Source organism: Carassius carassius, chromosome 2, assembly GCF_963082965.1.
Source record: "Carassius carassius chromosome 2, fCarCar2.1, whole genome shotgun sequence".
In the NCBI taxonomy this organism is placed as follows: domain Eukaryota; kingdom Metazoa; phylum Chordata; class Actinopteri; order Cypriniformes; family Cyprinidae; genus Carassius; species Carassius carassius.
In genome coordinates, this window is record NC_081756.1 from 26,977,010 (window position 1) to 26,999,366 (window position 22,357).

The 22,357-nt window shown below is 40.4% G+C and overlaps 1 long non-coding RNA gene across 1 annotated transcript in view; it reads right to left on the reverse strand.

Annotated features, from left to right (window-relative positions):
* LOC132097641 (uncharacterized) overlaps window positions 1-5,171 on the reverse strand; it is a 191,564-nt gene extending 186,393 nt beyond the window's left edge. The window contains exons 1-2 of the long non-coding RNA XR_009422770.1: window positions 4,506-5,171; window positions 4,236-4,341 (exon numbers count right to left, since the gene is read on the reverse strand). This is a non-coding gene — a long non-coding RNA (uncharacterized LOC132097641). The remainder of the gene's footprint in view (window positions 1-4,235; window positions 4,342-4,505) is intronic.
* Between the last annotated feature and the right edge of the window lie 17,186 nt (window positions 5,172-22,357).

Consider the following 22,357-nt stretch of genomic DNA (forward strand, 5'->3'; position numbering starts at 1 on the left):
TGCACCCAAGTGTCAAGCTCCAACACAATGGAGATCAAGGGTTTCAAAGATGCTCTACAAACAATTGAAGAGAATGGAGTTAAGGTGAGCACCATCTCCACTGACCGCCACCCTCAAATTGTGAAAGAAATGAGGGTAAACAATCCTGAAAAACATCATCAATTTGACCCATGGCATGTGGCCAAAGGCCTATCAAAAAAATTAGCGAAGGCAGCAAAGACAAAGGAATGTGAAGGCCTGGCAGAGTGGATAACATCCATCATAAATAATTTGTGGTGGTGTGCACAAACATGTGAGGGTAATGCTGAACTGTTGAGAGAGAAGTGGGTCTCCATAGTACACCATGTTACCAACCGTCATGAGTGGCCTGGGAACAGGTACTACCACAAATGTCCACACGAGCCCCTTGACGAGGCAGTCCAAAGAGGAAAGCTGTGGCTGAAGCCGGGATCTGTTGCACACAACAGTCTTGTGAAGACTGTGACAGACATGCGGCTTTTAAAAGACTTGGATCACTTAACGGAGTGCGTCCACACAACAACACTAGAGGTATGATCAAGTATAGACATAAGATATTATAAGTAGGCATGATTTCCATTGCAGAGTGTAATTCAATTGTAATTGTTCTCATTTCAAATTATATTTTGTTTAAGGTGTATCACTCCATGTATCTGAAATACCTCCCAAAGAGAACGCATTTTGGATATGATGTGATGGTTCATGCCTCTATGCTTGCTGCCCTGGATCATAACAACAATGTGAACAAGGAACAGGTGAGTGATCATTCCAACTCATTGCACAGTATTTTGCATTGTGACATCAGTCTGTGGCCCCATTTACACGAAGGGAAGACGCAGATATTTCCCTGTGGTTTGGCCTCTCATTTACACGAATACACCGTTTTTATCACAGAAAACTATTATTTATAAAAACTCCGGCCAAAGTGGAGATTTCTGATAACGGCGGTTATGTGTTGTTGTGTCAACTAGGAGAAACAGGGTTTAAGGTACTCAAACGTCACATTACGCGCCAGAAAATGCTTAACGTCATGTGAGCGCCCTATGTTTGGGTAGTTGACGTGACGTGGCTTTTTCACCGTCACAGAAGATAAAAATATTTTTTCACATTTTCATCATTAAAGGGATAGTTCGCCCAAAAATGAAAATTCTGTCATCATTTACTCACCCTCAAGTTGTTTCAAACCTGTATGAATTTCTTTTTTCTGCTGAACACAAAGAAGATATTTTGAAAAATGTCGGTAACCAGACAGTTGATGGACCCCATTGACTTCCATAGTATTTTTTTTTTTCCTACTATGGGGTCCATCAACTGTCTGGTTACCGACATTTTTCAAAATATCTTCTTTTGTGTTCAGCAGAAAAAAGAAATTCATACAGGTTTGAAACAACTTGAGGGTGAGTAAATGATGACAGTATTTTCATTTTTGGGCAGACTATCCCTTTAATAATACTGTAAATGATTACACATTTTCTTGTTTTACATGAATTTGTTGTTTTAATACCAAAGTTATTTTTTTACAACTTTGAGCCAAATCTCAAAATTGTCCGATGGTGTGACGGTAGACAAAATTATTTCATAAATATTTACTTTTATAAATAAAGAAAATAATGTTTTAAAATCTTAATGAATACTCCATGCATAATTGTGCAAGTGTCTATTTCACCAAGTGACCATCACTTTTCCTATACATACATTTCTTAAAGTTTGTCACAGAATGCAATATGCAATAACCTGATATTAAGTTATTTTCCCTTTTTTGTTTTTGAATAGGCTGTTTATCAAGATGGGGAGAGCGTGGGTGAACCCAAATTCAAAATCGCTTGGAGCAAAGTCCACAAGACCTTCAGAGCAAAACCTGTGATGACAGAAAAGGACTACAGCTACATGACTGCCATGATGGAAGATGTTCTCTCCTCTGATTTCGATCCAAACCAGGCAGTGGGCATGAGTTTCAACCAAAGACACATCATGGCTCCACAGGTGACACTGTCAAGATCACAGATCATTTTGCAATCATTTCAGTATTCACGCTTTAAATAGTTGCGAATCTCTGGCACGTGTTTGTTTATTCAGTTATCAGTGATGTAGGAAAGCAAACCTGTATTTATAAATATCTAAACTTGTAAATATGTACATAACAACTGTGTTCAACAGTTTGATTTGGTGTGTCTTGGTATATTATATGTTGGTGTATAAACATCTAAATCTGTGAATATGTACATAACTGTGCTTTATTGTAGTATTGTGTGGACCTTGGAGGGAGGGGGAGCTACTGATTGATACACACACACCTGCTTTTGTATAGGGAATAAATTGTGATGGTCCCAAAGGAATTCTGGTCTTGAAAATTATTTCTCTTCATTTCACAGGAAACTTCTACTTTGAGTATGGGAAGTGTGCACTTTTGACACCTCTGATAATACACAATGAACACACCATTGTAGTTTAAATGCTCAGCTGCTTTAATTTTGAATTATTTTTAGCAGTTTGTTTTTTGCAAGTTCAGTCTATGCCTAGTTAAAAATTCCTCCATGCCTCCTCTACTTCTCCCTGATTGTCTGCATGTTCAAATACTGTATAGGCTCCACTTGGTTCGGGATAGACATTTCTTATTTTGTTCACTGCACACGAGGGAATGATTCTGCGAACTCTTCTCCCCAGCCAGCCATGCATCCACCATGTAAACTGGTGATAGGAAGAATATCTGTAAGACCTAAAGCCAAAATTTTACACTAAATGTTATAAAAGGGTGAATCAAGGTTTGCCTCAAGCCAATACATGCCAGCCAATAATGTTTGCGCTGTATTATTGTCTAATGCTTTATTACTGGAAAAACTTTCAGTGTTGGCCAAACTACGTAAGGTATTATGTATAGCGAGGCGGTTTATAGCGAATAACAACCCCGACGCGAAGCGGAGCTTGAATCAGCCTGAAGGGATTGTTATTCGCAAATTATAACAACCGCCTCGCTATACATAATCCCGCTTATTACATGGCTACCTACAAAATAAATAAATAATTTGACACAAATTATAAATTTAAACGGGAGTTTATTGATTTAAAACAATTGCATTGCTTCCGCAAAAGAAAATAGTCCGTTCCGCGTCCATAGCAACGCGCTGTTTTCATGGCAATGGTGTGTTATACTTCGCAGCGGTCTGTTATCAAGAAATAACATGTTATATAATTATAAACAAATATGTTCATGTTAGACCTGCCTGTTAGTAACTGCATCGCGGCTGGGTAAACCAGCGCTCCATCTGTCATGGAGACTGACGAGGGCAGCCCACAGTACATCTGGATTGAGACAAACTGCCTCAAAATTAGGATGGGCAATGATGCATGGTAAATCTGCAAACAAGTATCCTGTTCTTAGGCTATAATATGCATTTACTGTGGTAGATTACTTCAAAATTCTTCAGGCCAATATAGCTTCCCTAGCTAGCTAGCTGCTACCTTACCCTGGACTGCTGCTGATATGAAGTGGAGTTCCTTACAGCAAACACTCTCCCTCTCAGTAAGCATCGGTAAACAATTGCCACAACCACACCAATGCGTGTGCCCTACTCTCTCTTCCTGCTCATCCTCACCTACGGCTACGAGATTATTATCATCCTGTGAACCTTCCTCCGTATTTGCGACACGTTCAGGCTCAAACTGAAAAGGGTGAACGGCAGACATTTCGCTTACGCGCCTTGTGTTTGTAGCGCGCTGGGCCTGGGACCATTCTACGTCACGGCCCAGAATGCAATGGGTAAAAACAACAATGGCGGCTTACAGGTAAAAACTTTATTTAAAAATATCTCGCTACAACGTAAACATCGGGTGTGTTATTATATCACGTTTGTGGCGCAAATGGTATCGCTAACCCAATAAGGCTAAGTTGTCAAACTAACCGGAGATCCCTTTAATTCCATTAAATTTTCTATTGTGTTTTAGGACAATTTATTCATTTTTAAGTATTTAGGATTTTAAGAACAAGTGGAAAATGTGCTGAATGTTTCATTTCTTCTAAGTGAAATTAGCAATGCAGTTAAACTGAATTTACATTTGTGTTAAAATACAGAGACAAGCGTGAGTTGACACAGGCTGCAGCCGTGCATCAAGCCTTGTCCATATTGCCAGATGCGCTCGTAGAGTCTTGCGGTTTGGAGTATACCGAGTATAAACAAGCATTACGAAACAGGCTTCTGTAAATGGATCCTCTGTGAGACGCGGCAGAGAGGAGTGAGTATGAGAAACATTCAGATACACAGGCTGATTCAGTCTTCTGAATTGGGAGTAGCGAACATGCATTATAAACTTCTTTCAAATTAGAATCTGTTGGGGAGATAAAATGTGCAAGATAATGTATATGTACTAATAAAAACATCAAACAAAAAACATCAAACAAAAAAAATGTATCTTTTACTCTCCAGTACTGAAAGCAGAACTGATAAGGGAGCCCTTGATACTGTGACACTGCTCTTTCAAATTAACATTACCTTTTTTGCAGTGGCGGTAGTTTGTATGTCCATCTATAGTTGCCATCATCTAAGGTCTTTTGAGTACTGGTATCATCTGAAGTCCTCACAAGTCCTGCAAGTCCTGTGCTGTGCAGTTTCTAATAACCCTGGGATGGACATTTGCAGAAACAGGAAGGCAAAGGGAGAAAGATTAGCATAGCTGCTGTTCATATCATTTCAGGCAATGTGCACTTTTTACTATTTCATCAATGGAGTACATTGAGTACTATTTTTAATCTAGTAGGTTTAAACTGAAATAATTTTTCTAGATCCCTTAATAAACATATTATTTGTTGTCTGTTTTTGGGGAACAGACACAGTCTCTATAGAATGGACTGCATATGCCAGAGTAACATTTAATACATTTTAATAAAATTTAACTGGGAGGAACATCATTACTGTAATTTACACAACCATTTAAGAGTTTGGGGTCTGTAAGATGTTTTATGCCTTTATAAAAAATCTCTTATGCTCACCACGGCTCCATTTATTGAATCAAATTACAGTAAAATAGCAACACTGTGACTATTACAATTCAAAACAACTCTTTTCTATGTGAATATTATGTTAAAATGTAATTTATTCCTTTGATCAAAGCTGAATTTTCAGCATCATTACTCCAGTCTTCAGTGTCACATCTTCAGACATCATTCTAATATGATGATTTACTGCTCAAGAAACATTTCTGATTATGATCAATGTTAAAATACAGAAGTGCAGAATTTTTTTTTTTGGGGATTTGTTGTTACATAGACTCCAAACATTTGAATGTTAGTGTTACATGCATCAAATTGTTCAAAATCATCTGTTTCAAATAAATGCAGGTCTTTTAAACTTTGTATTCATCTGTGAATCCTGAAAAATAAAATGCATCACGGTTTCCACAAAAAAAATGAAGCAGCACAACTGTTTCAACGCTGATAATACGTTTCTTGAGCAGCAAATCAGCATTTCTGAGGGATCCATGTGACACTGAAGACTGGAGGAATGATGCTGAAAATACAGCTGCACATCACAGGAATAAATTAGTTTATAATGTATTCACATAGAAAACAGCTATTTTAAATTGTAATAATATTTCACAATATTACTCTTTTTAACATATTTTAATCAAATAATTACTACAGAGGTGAGCAGAAGATAATTATTACAAATTGTATCAACTTTAAGCTTTTGAACACTAGTGTACTGTATATTTGAGGTTTGACTTACTGTACTAGTCTTGTGGTAGATAGCATCTTTGAGATGTTGTCTTACAGTAGGTTCACTCCGACTGCAATTTGACACAGAGCCAACAATATTTAGTCTGCAGTTCCAGGTTTATTAGATGGAAACAAGCTAGAGCAGGTGAAATGCAAAAAATAAATAAATAAAATAACAGATTCATTGTGATATATGTTGTGAAAAAAATGCATATTAACGTTAGGTTACTTAACCTTTTCAGCGCTTCCTACATATCTGTCAGCAGCTCCCTTCAGAAACATTGAAATCTTGGACACTGCCTTCTGTTGTAGAAGGATTATTTTGTCACTCTTGAAATCGCAGAACAGTTTTATGTTTACCATAAAAAGATCCAATTTTCGCGCTCCTTGATAACGTGACGTCATCGATAAACAGTAAAGTGTAAATGTTAAGGTTAAATAAATTAAGCAATTTCCAATCATCCATTGAAAGATTACCAACAAAACAGTCAAAAGCTATCATCTACAGATGAAGATTTGATTAAAAGCCCAAACTTTCATAAATAAGAGCACAATAGAGTTATCATAGCTGACGATACGTCGTCTGAAAACGGTAGAAATGCTAACGGACTTTTTCGAAGACATTAAACCATTCCTATAAAGTAAATAAACAACAGAAGCGAGTCAAATACAAGTAAGAGAAGTGTCAACAACAGTTATAAGTAATATTTGTGTGATTTTATGGACTTAACTCACCTGAAAACAGTGAAATCAGCGAGAAACGGTGTGTTTCCTCGTGACATTTGCAGTGTTGCGCTCCGTTTCCATGGCAACTCCATCCGGTCCGCGCGCACGCCCATGAAAGCACGTCACGAATTAAAAGTCACACGCTTACGTTACATAAATAAACCTATGAATAAACATATGCCCCTTATTTTTTTTCTGTAAGAGGGGGCGCGGCCATTTGTAAATTCAATGTGTCTGGCTTTCGGTGTCATTCCAGCTATATTAGCTGTACAAACAGCTTGTTTTGCTGTTTACTGTTGCAAACTGCTGTATCTTACCATGTTATTTTTAACGTATTGTCTTAATTATGAACGTAGTGCAAACAGTTTTACCGTTTACTGCACTTTGTTCTTCTTGTTATTTCCCTATAACCATGACCATAAGTCTCCTACATTCACATACAATTGCTTGGTGGATAGAATTAAATCACTACATAATTCAAAATGTCATTCAATTATTATATTGCTAATTTAAAATTAATTTTGTAGTTCTATAGCCCAGTGCAAAATGCCAGGCCTGCACATAATAGTGGGACAAAGTGGCACTTTTATAGTTTAAGATTTTGTATTGTTGCTTTTACGAACACTCATATATGTATGTGTGTGTGTGTGTGTGTGTGTGTGTGTGTGTCTATAAGGTGCATCTTGAAGAAATGTGAATATCATGAAAAAAGTTCATTTTTTGTAACTTTTTTTATTAAAAAGTGAAATTTTCATATATTCTAAAGATTCATATTTTTTTTTGATGATTAGAGCTTAATTTAATGAATGTAATTATTGCATTTAAAAGTATAAAAAAAGGAGTTAAACAAATATTATTTAATTATTTAAAATGATTTTTAAAGAAACTTTGTCCTTGTCCCTTTTTTTTTTATCACACCAAAGGACGTTTCAGCCTTTTCTGTCAATGAATGACCTTGCTATTCCAAGCTAACCTGTCATTAGTGGCAAGCAAGACACATTTGCAAAATTTTCTAGGATTATGTAGCTTAACATGCACTTTTTAATAAAAAAATATATAATGTAGGGGTGTCATATTAATGCACAACAAAGCATAAAACATTTGTAGTGGTTCCGAAAAAGTTCAAAGGACATGGTGTCACACCAGAGGACATGGTACATAAATGTAAAAAAAATCGAATAACATTGCAGCTTCATAACAGGTCCGTGTAGGACAAACAAATGTGTGTATGTATTTATATTACGTGTCCTGAAATATTATGGGCGTCCAGTACTCAAAATAGTTTTAGAACCACTGACTGGTAAAGTAAGGTGATCTGCCAGGATGTGTCTTCAGAAAATGGCACATCTGGTCACCTGGTATAGGCCATATCTGGCCCACATACAACAAGCCAGAACTCAACCTAAAACCGGTTTGTCACACATTGGCCGGATCTGGCCCACACGCAACAAGCCAGAACTCAACCTAAAACCGGTTTGTCACACATGGGCCGGATCTGGCCCACACGCAACAAGCCAGAACTCAACCTATGACCGGTTTGTCACACATGGGCCGGATCTTGCCCACATACAACATGCCGGAACTGACACTAAAACCGGGTTGATGTGTGTGGGCCAAATCCAGAACCACTGCCAGAACTCAGCCATATGTGCCAGATTTGGCCCAGATAAGGCCCGGAAGTGTATGCTATCAGGGTAACATATCATTTCGAGTGAAAAAATTAAGAGAAAATCCAAAAAAAGTCAAAGGTACAAGACTGTGTACATATTTTCATTTTGAGCGCAGGAACTACTCATCCCATAAACCACCGCACCTCATTGAATTCGACTGAAGCCACAACCGCGAACGAGCCTTTTGAGCGACTTCCAAATCTTATGATGGCCGCTCGCACAAACTTTTTCCTCCAGTGAATTTTATTTTATATAGTGAATGTAGTGAATTTACAATCGTGTAAATAAAGTGTTTTATATAGGTATTGTGTATTGATTTGATTTATCATCGTGTATTTTATATATTGTGTGCGTGTGTGGAAGTTGTTAACAATAACGTCAGCAACATGGTCGTGCAGTGCTTTGTACCCGACTGCAATCACCGCTCAGTAGTCAACACATGTCGTTGCCATTACACAAATGTTCAGTAAATGCACAAAAAGGTATGCCTAGGCTAAATATTGTTTTGACAGTGGCATTATAAAATGCTTGATATGACTCATACCATATGAAGGCTACAGTAGCCTAGCTAAGTTACCAACCTTCCTGCAAAACTTTCATGGCAGCCAAGGAGATCATGATTGTACTGATAAGTCTACCGTGCAAAAATGCAACACTGGTTTTTATTTTATTTTATTTTTTTATTAATGATCTTCAGTCTTCACGGACCTTCGCGGGGTTTAACCAGACGGTTACACGAGCTCCACCAATCAGATGCATCACTGTGGGATTGTTCAGGATTGTGGGTAATGAAGTACTTAGCCAAGACATCGCGAATAGAAGGCATTTATATCAAAACAAGGTTAGTCCCCCATGATCCTTTTGCATTTATATGAGCATATACTATCGCTTAGTACAGCCATAGATGGTTTTAAGTCTACCATGTATGGTTATGTTTTTATGGCTTATACCCCAAATGTCAATGCAGAAATTGCATTGAATTTTTACTTCCGGCACCAGCTGTGGGCGGGACTGTGATGCTCTATATGCGTGCCAACTCGTTTCATTCATTCCATAATATATATTATAAATATGCTTAACTGGCTGAAATCAGAGAAACTGTCAAGTGGGACATCCTATGATAAAGTTGTTAGTCAGGAGGAGAGGGGCCAAGAGAGAGTGAGGATTTGGAGGCAACAGAGACGAAGAGAATAGAGAAAGAAAATGAGCAAATAAAAAATCTGGAGGAAATCTCTCTCTCGCTGCAGGCTGAGCGACTTTTGCGCTGCACTCGAAAAGTTCCAGATGCATACTCTTTCATTTTATTTTATGTTTGAGCCTATGCTCTTTGCAACTTAATTATGTTGTGGATCGTGTTATTTATTGTCGCACTTGAAAAGTTTCAGATTGATCCTAGTTTTTATTTATTTTATATATTCCGGAGCTTATTCTCTTTGTGATGTGGATCGTTTGTAACTTCATTGCAATTTAATTCAATGTACAGTCGTTCTAATTTCCATAACCGTTTCGTTATGCAGCGCTTCCCAAACTTTTTTTCCTGTGCTCCCCCTTCTATGTCCCAACCGGGTTGGCGCACCACCAATCCCCACTTAAAAAAAACGCAACAAAGCTGTCTTTTATCGCCATATTAAGAGTCATGAACAAAGAACATCAACAAAGTTTCAATATAATGCAACAAAGCACAAGCTTCCACTTCCACAGACACAGGCTCAGTAACAGAAAGCACAGTTATTTTCAGCCGCATAAAAAAAACAATATGCTAGGCCTATTAAATGACCATGGAGCTAGCAGCAGCATCATCTCAACCCGTGGCCCGTCACCAATTCAAATGCGTCCCACCATGCTGAACACAATTTTTTTTTTCAGTTTTACAATTATTATTATTATTTACATTAATTTAAACATTTACTTAAGAAATATAAGCTATAGCCTAATGTTTTTTTATGTTAAATTATTTAGTTTTTCATATATTATTTTCAGACATGAGCAGACCTACTCATATAACATTAGTACGCATTTAACGAACACATACAAGCGCCCACTTTGGCAGAATTCAATCAACAGCCTTATATATATATATATAAGTCCCATGTGTCAGTCTGGTTTTTTACAGACAAATACTCTATAACAAAAATCTTAAATCTTTGTATCAGCATGCTCAAATGGTGTCTGTCTGGAACAGTAGACAGCACAAACAAGATAAGATGCTGCATAGTAAAAGTAGACACTCCATATTTTCTCAAAAGTTATATAATAATAATGAACATATTTTTAAGGGGCTCCACTGACAGTTCTGTCAAGAAAGAAAGAAAGAAAGAAAGAAAAATAATAAATGTTTTTTTTTTTTTTTTATAAAACTTCAGGTTTTTACTACAATAAATACTGCTGTGTCCTCAGTGTCACAAATCACGATGGAGGCAGAGGGTTAAGTGAACAGTTTATTTACAAGTGGTAATGTGACAAGTGTTGTTGAGTTGTAGAGAGGATCACTTCTAGAGCTCTGGAGATGAACACACGGAGAGTAAGCTTAGGAATGTCACTTGAGATCATCGTGGGCATATCCGAGGACATAGGAGAGACAGGTTAGTTGAGCGAGGGCAGGCACCAGTTCATGGTAGTGCCGGTAGACTGGACACCGGAGTACTGAGAAAAAGGTGTCTTTATCCTGGTGAGTGATTGCTGGGTGCAGTTGCAGGTGATCAGTACTCCGGTGATTGGGATCGTGCTTGAAAGTCAGGTGCGGGTGATGATTGCGGTGGCTGTGATGGAGAGTTCCTGACACTTAGACCAAATTATACACTTATTGTATTCATGTTCATGTTTAACAATGTTGCTATTTAATAATTAATACACTGTCAGAAAAAATTTGCAAAATTTGTACCTTTAGAGGTACAATGGCTTGTCACTGGGGCAGTACCCTCAAGGGTACACCTGTTGTACCCTTTCATATTGGTACGTATCTGTACCCTTTCAGTATGTACCTTTCAAAGGCAAATATGTACCTCTGTGGACTAAATTGTACCTTATAGTGCTATGGTACCATAATGTACCTTTAAAAAATGTGCAAATTTGTTATTTTAAGGGTACTGCCCCAGTGACAAGCCTTTTGTACCCTTTGATGGCAAATTTGTACTCGATATAGCACATTAAAAAAGCAGTATTCTGTTTATCGCATTTATTAAACAATCAAAACGATTAAAATTCTGACATTTTTCACAGTATGAATGTTTTAAGTTCCATCACAGTGTCACAACAGGATGCATATATTTACAATCATTAGCAATTTTACAATAATGAAAAATCTATATTTTTCCTTCAGTTCACACTGCATTCATTGTAACTATAACCTTAACATTTGATTAATTGTAAACAGTACATAGCATTTCATTAACCATTTTTTAAACCATGAAATAAAATATGTGACATTAACAAAAACAGCACTAGATCTCATTTTAAGTACATATTTCTACTGCATTCTACATTTTCTAAAAACAGTTTTGAGCATCAAAAATTTTAAAGCAATCTTTTCCTACAGTACAGATTTCAATAAGTGCAACTTTATACCCTTGAAACATTTAATCTCGAACACATTTCATCAAAAATCGTATTACACATTTAATTTTAACTTTTTAAACATTCTTGAGGACCACAAAAAAATTGTCATCAGCAGAGTACGTGTCAAGGGCCTGAAAGTCCATCTCTTGCCCTGGTTTCATAACACTCCATTCAAAGTCAACTTTTACTGTGTATGCATGGAAGTGTGAATCATATGACACAGGTATTAAAAACTTGCCACACAGAAACCATACAGTATTGACATTTAAAATGTATTTAATTTGGAAAAACATAGGAATTTCCTCTGCATGGACATAGTCAACTATGAATACGTCTTTTAAAGCATACTTCACACTGTCAACAGTCACATTTGAAACACGCTGAATGTTGAAATCCTCATCTCCATGTATAGTTGAAAGAATTTTCTGTAGGTCTAATGGGAGCGATAACAACGGTGTCTCTATACTCCTACCTACTACCATCTCTAACTCATCAAGGATATTGTGCTGGGAAAATTCCCAGCATTGTTTCATCTGGTGCCTCTCACTTAAGGTTTTGGAAATGTTAATGAAGTTTCTACAGCTGCTAGCAACAGTCTTAAAATACTGATGCTTAGCCTCAAAACGCATGCACCAAAGTAAACGCAAAGGTCCAAACATTGATGTTAGTCTCGAGTAGTGTGTCAAAAAATGACACTTGGGTGTAACAACATCCCCAAAAACATCACTTAGCTGTGTCAGAAACTCAAAAACAAGTGTATCTAACATTGCTAGGTTCTCTTACGAGAGCTCTCTCGTACTGCGTCTCAGCTAAGACGCTACGGGAAATGTCTCTTTTCACGAAATACTGAAGCAAAAAATTATCCTTAATTTTGTATTTTTGTAAAGCGCATTTGCAGCAGTACACAGCCATAGGCGAGACGGCTCGTTCGCTCATTGGCTTGTTCTGCGGCAACTGCACAGCCTATCGAGCGGGCTGATGCAACATCAGACCAATAAGGGCGCTTCGAAGCTAGCAGAGAGCGCGTGTCCTCTTCCCCCGACGCGGCCCTGAGATCGACTTCCTCGGACGACGAGCTGGCAAAAAGCGGGCGCTGCCCACCGGGAAGCGATGCAGGCGGGGCCGGTGAAGCAGGGCGAACCGGCGAGCTCGGTTGAGCTGAGCTCGGTTGTGTTCGCCCTGCGACACACACTCGTAAAAGAGCTCGCGTCTTTTTTAAGATGCCTTCCTGCGGCTCGTCAGAGCCCCACTCAGCGAGGGAGACCGGTACGTCATCTGTGTCTCCTGCCTGGGTGAAGATCAAAATGCTTACGACCAGGAAACTCCTTGCGCAGATTCGCAGAGGGGACTGGTTCATGTCAATAGATCTGAGGGACGCATATTTTCAAATACAGATAGCGTCAAACCACAGGCGATATTTGAGATTTGCCTTCTAGGGCCAGGCATACCAGTTTACAGTCCTCCGTGGCTCCTCGTACGTTTACGAGGTGCATGGATGCAGCGCTCGCTCTTCTCAGACTCAGAGGCATACGAGTGCTGAATTATTTGGAAGACTGGCTGGTTCTGGCCCGATCACGAGTGGAGCTCGTGGACCACAGGGCCATTTTACTCGATCACCTCGAGAAGCTCGGCCTCAGTGTCAATTGGGCGAAGAGTTCGCTGAACCCCAGTCAGACGATCCTGTTTCTGGGTATAGTTCTGAACTCGTGTTCCATGACGGCGCGGCTGTCACCACAGCGCGCGATGGGCATTCAGCGCGCAGCGGGTTCTTTCCGCTGCGGCGCGACCGTGTCGCTCAAACACTGTCAAAAGATGCTGGGTCTCATGGCCTCAGCATCTCCGGTTCTGCGGCTGGGCCTGCTCCGCATGCGCCCCCTGCAGTTCTGGCTGAAGGCTCGGGTGCCGCGCAGAGCGTGGGCGTCTGGCCGGCTGCATTTCAAGGTCGATCAGAGCTGTGTTGCGGCTCTAGCACCTTGGACAGCGAACGGCTGGTACCGATCAGGTGTAAGCCTGGGGACTTCCCCGAGTGTGAAAATGGTGTCGACGGACGCCTCCACTTCGGGATGGGGAGCGCTGCTCGAAGGCAGACCGTCCTTTGGCCTATGGTCAGAACGGGAAAAGCTCCATCATATCAACTGTCTGGAAATGCTGGCAGTGGAGAACGCGCTGACGCGCTTTTGTCCCCATATCAAGGATCACCACGTCGTAGTCCGTGCGGACAACATGTCCGTGGTGTCCTACATAAATCGCCAGGGCGGTCACGGGTCCCGAAACCTGTGCAGGCTGACGGAACGCCTCCTGGTTTGGGCTCAGCGCAACGTGCGCTCGCTGAGAGCAGTGCATGTGCCTGGACTGCAGAATCTGGGTCCAGACAGGCTGTCCAGAGGCAATGTTCCTACGGGCGAATGGTCTCTACACCCGCAAACAGTCCGGCTGTTGTGGGAGAGATTTGGCATGGCGGAGGTGGACCTCTTTGCGTCGCACGAAAACGCTCACTGCCCCGCGTTCTTTTCCAAGAACGAAAGCGCGCTGTCACGGAGATGGCCGTGCTGCCCGCTTTATGCGTTCCCTCCTGTCTCCCTCCTTCCGCAGGTGATAGAACGGGTGAGAGAAACGAGATTGTCAATACTGCTTGTAGCACCTCTTTGGAAGAACCAACCATGGTTCCCAGATTTGATGCAGTTAGCAGATGTCGCCCCGTGGCCGGTACCGTTGAGGAGGGACCTCCTCTCGCAGGCCAGGGGCTCGATTTGGCACCCTCAACCGGAGTTGTGGTCCCTCCATGTGTGCTGATCTCACAGTGGGAGTGCTAAATACCATCACTCAGGCTAGAGCTCCGTCGACACGACGTCTGTATGCCTCGAAGTGGTCGGTGTTCTCCAGCTGGTGCACAGCTAGAGGTTATTATAGGAAGGAACGATTTATTCATCCGGTTCCTCAGAGGAGCTAGGAGGCTGAATCCTCCCAGACCTCCGTCAGTCCCTATGTGGGACCTCGCGGCGGTTTTGGAGGCCTTGAAGGGCCCCCCTTTTGAGCCTATCCAATCGGTTAGCCTTCAGCATCTGTCATTCAAGACAGTATTCTTGTTGGCTCTCGCTTCTGTGAAGCGTGTGGGTGATTTGCACACGCTCTCGGTGAGCCAGTCGTGCTTGGAGTTTGGGCCCAATGACTCAAGGGTCATACTCAAACCTAGGCACGGTTATGTGCCGAAATCCCTCAACACACCGTTTCGGGCTCAGGTTATTGCCCTGTCTGCCCTGCCGGTGTCAGGGGAGGATGGAGACTCGAGTCTTCTTTGCCCTGTCAGGGTTTTAAGAGCTTATGTGTCTCGCTCTGCTGCCTTTCGGCAGACGGAGCAGCTGTTTGTCTCGTTCGGTGGACGTTCCAAGGGAATGGCTGTTTCGAGACAGACTCTATCCAGATGGATAGTTGACGCCATAGCGTTCCAGGGGCCTTCAGTGCCCGTTGGGCGTCAGAGCACACTCCACAAGAGGCGTCGCCTCGTCATGGGTGTGGTCTACTGGGATCTCCTTGCAGGATATATGTATGGCGGCAGGTTGGGCCTTGCCGTCTACATTCATCAGGTTCTATAACCTGGAGGTCCCCGCCTTGCAAGCAAGGCTGTTGTCGGTATAGTCGAATCAGGGCCCTGAGGGGAATTCTGAGTTCACGGGCGCTATGCGCTGCCGACTGTTATATGGGCAGTATTGCGTAAGACCCGCATTGCCACATTGGTCAGGCCTTGCCTCGGCTGTGTGATGTCATATTGCCGCATCTACGGATGCTGCTAGATATAGGACGGAGGGATTTTTCCCTTTTCTGTCCTGGACTCTCTGTGAGTCCCTCAGGTGACTGTGCACTGTAAATCCTGGGCGTTGCTTCAGGTTTATTGGTGTGTGATCCCTGCGCGCATGGCGTTTTACATTGGGTTCCCGTAGCGTCTCAGCTAAGACGCAGTACGAGAGAGCTCTCGTAAGAGAACGTACTCGGTTACTAAACGTAACCTCGGTTCTCTCTAGAAGAGCGAACGAGTACTGCGTTCTCTGCCGTGCGCACGATTCCCTCTGGTTCGCTTCGGCGATGAAATAAATCAGGTGAGTCAGCCTTTTCGAGCTCCTTTTATAGGTTGGGCCACACCCGTTTCGGCGGGAAGTGGCAAGAAGGGCGCGAAGCGCCCTTATTGGTCTGATGTTGCATCAGCCCGCGCTCGATAGGCTGTGCAGTTGCCGCAGAACAAGCCAATGAGCGAACGAGCCGTCTCACCTATGGCTGTGTACTGCTGCAAATGCGCTTTACAAAAATACAAAATTAAGGATAATTTTTTGCTTCAGTATTTTGTGAAAAGAGACTTTTCCCGTAGCGTCTTAGCTAAGACGCAGTACTCGTTCGCTCTTCTAGAGAGAACCGAGGTTACGTTCAGTAACCGAGTACGTTTTCCCTTTTCACTCTTGGGGCAATCACAATGTCAACAATGTCATGACATAACAAGAAAACATTCCAATGTTTACTATTGGAAGGAATACGGTGGGCCATTAAAAAAGGCAAAATCCTAAACAAAAACCACTTTTGTGAAGCAGACCCAGCAATTCCAGATTTGTGTAAAGTTCGCTCTGACAACTGCACTGGTTTGTTTTTCTTGTCATTTTGACCAATGGAGAGTTGCTGAAGTTCATCATTTAACTCTTGAATAGTAATGTGTTTTTCTTTGTGAGCCCAGCTCAGAACTAGCTTTATTACAAGAGGAATGACTCCTTCTAACAAATCGTGCATTATATCAGGCGGAAATGATTGTGTCACGTCAAAATAGTTTAGCTCATTAAATGGTGAAGTATAGTTTACACCATACATTCTTTGATCATCTGTGGTTTCAATGCATGTTAGATGGTACTGATGTACCTCTGGGGTTCTTAAAACAAAATCACTCTCTCTGAATTTCTCTTTCATTTCAGAGTTAAATGACATTGTAAAACCAGCTAACATATGTGCTGAAAGCTTGTCTGCTGAAAATGTTGCTAGTGCAGCATGAATAGTCTGCTCAATCCCACCTACAGTTACCACAAACCCCTCACTTTCAAGTTTTTTTAAGATCGTCTAACATTGGTTTTAAGATGGTTGCTAAACCACAGCTTTTTACAAATGTTTGTCGTACTAATAAAGCCAGATGGATGTGCTTTGAGCGATGTTTAAGGTTGCCTACTGAATAATAAAAAGCGCAAAGCTTGTGCTTGGTTTTCTTTGAAACTAGAGGGTTCACAACTTCAAATTCATCTTCGTAAAAATGAAGACATAAGGCATTCAGATTAACTTTAAGGAAGGGATGTTCCTTGAAACATGTACCATCTGTGTAGTCACTTAAATAATCTGGATCTCGTTCTAGATAGTTGTTAGCCTGAATTTAATCAAATATGTCCTCATGTAAGCAATAGTTACTTAAAACCTCAGTGATGGGTACATATGAATAGGTGCCTATTTTGTGTCCACTTGGTGACCTCAAAATATGATGTACCGGTTCAACCAGCCTAAGCTTAAATTTACAATGTTCTTTCAACATGTATGGAGATCTAACAATTTTGGAATCTTCTTCAAAAAAATCCACTGACTCTACCATTTCTCTTATTTCAGGACATTCTAAAATGTTGAACCCATTTTTTTGAAGATGGTAAGTAATAAAAGAGTCGTAATTCTCTTTAAAATAACAAAATGAAAAATTTATATCATTCACTATTTCCTGCTGGACGGTCTGTGGAATGTGATTTTTTTCTCTACATTTAAGAATGAAACTGAAGAGATTTTCTTTGAAGTTTGTCAAAAGCTGATTCCTATTAGGTGGAGGCATTTCATCTGTCCGAGGCTGTAGCTCATTGGTATTCTCCAGATCATAGTCCATGTTTTCAAAATCATTGTCATTGTCCATGTATTCAGTAGCATCCATATCCTCATGAGGTAGAACAAGCTTCCTATGTTTTCGATAGACGTGACATCTGAAAGACTCATATATTGTAAAAGATGACTTAGTTATTCAGTCCACAAGTGATGCTGAAATTGGGTTCATGGTTGTGAACCAGACCAACATGTTGAATTAGTTTCATTAAGGTGAAGGTTTTTCTTCTACACCTTGTGCATCGATATAGTTGTGGCATTTTTAGCACAGGATATTAATTATTCGGGTGACAGTTATTGGAAGGGGCTTGCCACCCACCTCAGTAATCTTTGCAATGGCATGCTGCAGAAAGGTCAGTGTATTCTTCATGTAGGGTGGATAAGCCAAGTTGAAAACATAGTAAGCATTGAAGGCTGCAATTATCCCTTCTTCAACTCCTATTCCCCTGCACACCTCCACACCATCCACTTTGACAAGGACTTGAACCCTCTTGGAGAAAGCCATTTTCCAGTCAGTTTCTACCAGCTGTATGGTTGGGTATGGAGTATCTGCATCACACTGTGAAATGAAAAAAGAAAAAAAAAGTGTTAACATCTATCAGTAAAACAATGCAACATCTGTCAGAAATGCATAACTGGACATGTACCAGAGTATTACAAAGTGAGAGTTAAACAGTTTCATACCTCTTCCAGTCTGATAAAGCTCTCAACTTTCTCTTTAAAGATGAGGGGCAGCAGAATCAGTGCTGCACGAAAGTCAGAATCTATTGTAAAATAAAATAAAGTAAGTCCTGGCCAATAATTACATAAAAAAATAAAAATAATAATAATAATAATATCCAGCATGGGAAAACACATGCTTCTCTGCTATCTTCATGTGCTATCGGAAATTTCCTATTTTAAACTCAAAGTCATGATTATGAGCTTATTGCATTCTTTTCTGTTAAAGAATAACAGTGTAAAAAATAATGCTTCATATTAATTTATGATCTTTAATGGCGCTTGTCTGAAGTTTAAAATCATTGGTGTACCCGTAAGCCAATCACATAATGTTTGGTTATAACGTGTGTTATGCTCCAGCTTAGCTGCCTCAAACTTCCACTGTAAAGACAGGTATGCTGCGTGAGTTATTCCATAACGGACACAAACAGTTCTGTCGCTGAAGAACTGAAATGTAAACAAAGGAATTATGATCCATATTACGTTATTGCTTCGTTGGACTAAACGTGCTTCATGAGATGTCATTCAGTGGACCCTTAACTTCTTAACTAAACCGGGATTTACAGCTGTGGATGTGTTTATAACTCGTTATTACGACGGATCTGGTATGTACTGCATTTCTATTGTTCATGTTTTTATGTGTACTGCTTACACAAATGTAGCAAATACAGTCTTTGTAAGCTTTCCATTGAAAAACAGCAATCTGTCGTCGATGCTTGAGGCTTACATGTAGATCTTTATAATGATATATAGTTTGTCAAGATTAAATCTGTGGCTCTAATAAAGTCTGTATGCTTCACTTATAGAGCTATAGATCGTTCTCTCCATTTGCTCCGTTTTTTTTAAACAATTAACTTAAAACTTATGTATGGCTCATTGTTCATTCTTGAAGAAAACTTGTGTCCGTTTGGTGAATAATGAAACTGTTTTAGACCGCTGCTGGAATTGAACACGACGCTTCCAGAGTGTGTGAGATACCGGTGAGTTCTCAGACTCAGTGCTGCTCTTTTATTTAGATGAGATTATCATTAAGAGTTCAAGAATAGAAGTAGTTAACGTGTGAGAGTTTACATTGTGCTGGTATAATTGTAGTGCACAATTTGTTTTCAGCGGTGCGGAAAACGCAGACAGAATCACGGAGCACGTGTGCGCTCGCGGTGATTTCAGCATCTGCCGTCTTACTAAATGAGGACGAAAACGCATGAAGAACATCTCCAGAACTAGTGTTGTCACGGTACCAAAATTTCAGTATTCGGTACCAATACCAGTGAAAATACACGGTTCTCGGTACCAATTTCGGTTCCAAAGCAAAACACAAAAATATGCTAATAAAAAAAATACATTAACAAAAAACACTTTTTTTCACTAAAAATAAAACCAATGCCATTCTTTATACTTATTTACAATTGTGTTTAAAGTTTTTCTACAAGTAATACAATTATGAAAAACAGTAAACAAGTGTCACCCAAATTTGATTTGTCTTTTAATTAATGAAATTTGAACACATTTTATTTTTTGGTAAATAAAGGGGATTTGCTATTAAATTAAAAACATGGAAGAAATATTGTGTGATTTATTTCTTTAAAAAAATTTATAAATTTTTTCAACAGTAGTAGCAGTATCACATACATTCTACTTAATTATAGTAATATTTCTAGCACAATGCCTTTATGTAAAAATGAATTATTTTGACGGGTTGCCGTGAATACCTTTAAATTGACACTGGTTTTACTCAAATTAAATGGTTAAATGCTTGTGAAGTGACTCAGAACAGTTCTGGGGCCTCATTTATAAAGCGTGCGTACGCACAAAACGGGGCTGGAAACGTACGTACGCCAGTTCCCACGCAAAGGTTGTGATCTATAAAAAACAAACTTGACGGGAGAATGTGCGCACCTTTAAGCAAACTTTGAGCCGTGCGTACGCACATTCTGGAGACAAAGGGAATTGGCGACACCGATGGTGAGGTCGTGAACTGAAGTTAGATTGTAGAAAATAAATGTGAGAAGAACGATTATAAGAATGAATGACATTTAATTTTCACTCCATTTCATACGTTATATCCACATTATCATGAAGATTAAATCCAACAGTGTTATTTGTGCCGATTGTTTTAGGCTATATACATCTAGTAAAATCCAAACGTAATTCAAAATGTATTAAAAGTAAAATAAAATAATAATCAGCGCTGCCTTACAGTCACATTGTCCACAACGGGAGCACAGGAGGACATGGCGCGATACATGTGATAGCCTACAGAATAGCATGAAATACCCTTTTATTAGAGAACTGCAGAACACAGTGTAAAAAGGAAATATTTTCCTTAATGTACATAGCCTATATCATAAAATGTCAAAGTCTGCAAATACAGTCATGAAGCACAATCGCTACTCATCATCGGTCCTAACTATTACGGTGTTCATTACAAAACCGTCAAGAAGCATGTGTTCACTATAACATTTTCGTCTTAAATTTTCGCCCACAAATTAATTAAGTGATTTTGTCAAGGTGTTAACGATCAGTCTATTTGCTAGAAACATATAAATTCTCCGGTGACCCGGGTATGTAATGCTTCATGATGGCACTCCTGGCACTGTTGGAGGATTACGCTAATGGCAGAATAAGGAGAGAACGAGTTTTCAGGGACCATGATGATTTCCTGGCCCATGATGATGACTGGCTAATAAGCCGATTTAGATTCCCTAGAGCTGTGCTCTTGGATCTATGTGCTGAATTGGGTCCAGTATTAGAGAGGGCAACACGCCGGAACCATGCCATCCCAGTCCAAATACAAGTCCTCACCACTCTGGGGTTCTTGGCAACCGGCTGTTTCCAGCGGGAATTGGCAGACAGGTAAATTAATAATATAAAAAAACTATAAGTAATCCTCAAATTTGTCTCTAAGACCTTTTTGTATATGAAATAATTCTATTGGAATCTATCATCTCACCCTATAGGTCTGGTATATCACAGCCGTCCCTGAGTGCCATAATATCTGTCGTTTGAAATGGTATACTTAATATGGTTAGTCGATACATCAGGTTCCCCTACACTGTGCGAGAACAGGCCGAAATTAAAACGCAATTTGCAGCAATGTCTGGTTTCCCAAATGTAATCGGCGCAATTGACTGCACTCATGTTGCTATAAGGGCACCATCTGAAAATGAATTTGCTTATGTTAATAGAAAGCATGTGCATTCTATTAATGTGCAAATCATATGTGACTCCAACATGACCCTCACAAACATTGTGGCACGCTGGCCTGGTTCAACACATGATTCCTTTATCTTGACACATAGCAGTGTAGGGAACAGACTAAATGCAGGCGCAGTACGTGATGGCTGGCTTCTTGGTGAGTTTAACAATATTAAAAAGTAGAAACTGTAACAATTTTGTTTTTAATATAATTATAACCTGCAGGCGACAGTGGCTACCCCCTGAGACGCTGGCTCCTCACCCCATTTTTAAACCCGCAGAGCGCAGAGGAAACTCATTATAACGAGGTCCACTCTCGTGCCCGCGCAGTTGTGGAGCGTGCCATCGGCATCCTGAAATGCAGATGGCGTGCTCTGGATGCCTCGGGTGGCAGACTTTTATACCATCCAGCAAAAGTGTGCAAGATTGTCAGGGCGTGTGGTGTTTTGCACAATATAGCACTGAGAAACGGTATTCCTCTCCCTCCTGATCTCCCTCTACCCCAGCATTACGACCCCGAGCCACAGCCCCCTGGCCGACAAGAGGGATATCAACGAGGTGCAAGAATCCGTGAGGATGTCATGCGGCGTTTGTAAAGAAAGACAAAACTCAAGGTTCATGTTTTAACTGCATCTTTTAATGATTGTGCAATTTCTTGCATCACTTCTCTCATCTGCCGTAGCTCATCTGCAACCCTGTTGACAGCGTTTATTGTCTCTCGCTGTAACTGCAGGACTGCGTCAGTGAGTAGGCCTACCCGACCACTTTTGGACGTGCCAGACGCAGAAGGGGCACTGCTTTGAGCCGGACGCTGTGCATCTGCATCTGAGAACCCCTCACCCTGAACCTCCTGTTCATTTACAGCTTCAGACTCCGGAAGGAC